We start from the raw sequence: 2,433 nt of genomic DNA, 5'->3' as shown, positions 1-2,433 counted from the left end.
CAGATGTTTTAACTAGGATAATAAGTTAGAAATATACATGTGACTTTACTTAGAAATGCCTGTACTAGGATAAATTTTTAAAAGGAGTGTTCCTTTTTCAAGGTATTAGTGTTTTTTAAAACATTGTTTACACTGAAACAATTGTCAGTCATGTTCATATAGCATAGTGTCATTCTTCAAGCATGGCAGAGTGTAGGAATGCTGAAAAGAATATGATAAAGATAATGATTCAGGAAGCCTAACGTGATTTAAAAAAAGAAGTTAGACATTTGGACTGATGTGAATCACTTGAGTGAACTGCTGATAAGACATTAGATGAGCTAGCTGTTGGATTTACATGCTAATAAGCTTCATAACAAATACGATATACAGAATCATAAACAGAATGTTATATCAAAACTTGAATTACCAGATTCTAGAGACGCAAGTGAAAAGTGGCATAAATCATAAAGTTAAGTCCTTTCATGTTAATGTATAATGTTAGTAAAATTCTCATATATGTACACACTCCGAAATTATTAACAAAATAAAAATAAATCTGAAGGCTCAGTGGAGAAAATGTGTTTCATCCCTTAAAATCAACACCCCACCCAAAACCAGTGCACTCTAACTTCCCATTTTGCTAGAGATACAGCTGGGAAAAAATATGGCTTTGCTCTTGGCAAATAAAGAAAGATGTTAAGGGAGAAAATTTAAAGAAAGAATGAAAATATATGGACTTATAAAGTGCTCAAAAAGAGGTTTTTGAAAGGCATCTCTGCTCAGTGGATGATGACAAACAAAGGGATTTGGCAGGTTGGTCAGCTTGCTGGGCTGGTCAACCTGCCAAAGAGCTGGCAGGACATATTAGTCATTGATGTTCTCTTGTTCAGTAGAAATTACTTTCTAGAATAAATAATCAAATACATTATTTTGTAGCTTCCTCTGTGTGCTTAGTATCATAAAGGACACATACAATACACTGAGGGCCACAACAAATGGTTTATAAAGCAATGACCATGCCGGCCAAGTTTTTATATTTACAGCAAGGTACATGGCAGCTATCACAAAAGGAAGAGCTACATACTAGGCAGACCAGCTGCAGGCTTTGCACACAGAAAGGTAAGGGCTCAAACGTGATAACTGGGGACATGAACAAAAACATTTCTTTACTGAAAGAGTGGTGAAACATTGGAACAGGCTGCCCAGGGAAGTGGTGGAGTCCCCATGCCTGGAAGTATTTAAAAGACGAGTAGATGAGGCACTTAGGGACATGGTTTAGTGGGCATGGTGGTGTTGGGTTGACGGTTGGACTCGATGACCTTAGAGGTCTTTTCCAACCTAAATGATTCTATGATTCTATGATTCTATAACTTTGTGTTCTTTCCTAGAAATTGACTGCAGCTAGAATGCGGAGACCAGCTCAAAGAAATGGAAGGGACAAAAACCACTGTAACCCCAGTTAATCCTCAAGACTCTAACAAATAGGTTTGAAACCCGGCAGTTCACAGGCCCCCTTGGTGCCATGACAAAGTGCACCAAAGATGAAGGAAGTAATCAATTGGTTTTACTTACAGTGTAAGTGATGAATCTCTTCACAGCACAGCATGAGCTGACCTCCCAGTGCACCTCCCAAGGGAGAGACCTGCTTCGAGATAGCTGATCTGATATACAGATAAAGGAGAGTGCTTTGGCTCATCTGTTTAATTGAGTGATGCTAATTATCGTTTTGCCTAGGCCTATGATATAGCACACTCAGACTTTAAACACAAAAAAGCGCCTCTTTCTTGCCATACAAGTTATGCATGATAGCATTGTGCTGGAAATTAATTAAAAGAGGTATAACATGGATTATAGCAAAAGCAATTTATAAGAGCAAGTCTTAGAGACATGAAACACCATCTTATAACCATGGTGATGCAATTTACAAATATTTGTCATTCATGCGACCTACCCATTTTATTCCCAGAATAGTTGGGAACCCAGCTGATGAGTAATAACAATTGACACAAAGGGACTGGGCACTGCTGCTGGCATTGAGTAGAAAGAAGCATAAATGGCAGAAAATCATTTCTCAGCATTGTTTTGATCATGTTATGCTTTTCTTTTCACTCCACATTGATTACTTGTTTTCCAAAACAATAGCTATTACTTAATTGTTTTACTCCTTTTAAGCCTTTTCTCTTTTCTACCACCAACTGCTCCTATCTTGCAATGACAGCTACTACCATCAGTCACCTTATGTTGCGATGCTCCAGACTCTACTTTTAATTTTTTCATGGCATCTTTATGTCTGTTGTATGCCTTCCCTCACCCTTGGGAGTAAGACTCCATGTTACTTCAGTGTTCTACCACCTTCAAATCCCTGCTTCAGAACTCCTCCATGGCATGCATAAACTTCACAAGTTTAGGTTGCCGATGAACTCACATTACTTCCTATCATTTTCAAGGATA

The sequence above is a fragment of the Aptenodytes patagonicus genome, chromosome 3, assembly GCF_965638725.1.
Source record: "Aptenodytes patagonicus chromosome 3, bAptPat1.pri.cur, whole genome shotgun sequence".
Taxonomy (NCBI): domain Eukaryota; kingdom Metazoa; phylum Chordata; class Aves; order Sphenisciformes; family Spheniscidae; genus Aptenodytes; species Aptenodytes patagonicus.
Note: the sequence above shows the minus strand (reverse complement) of the source record.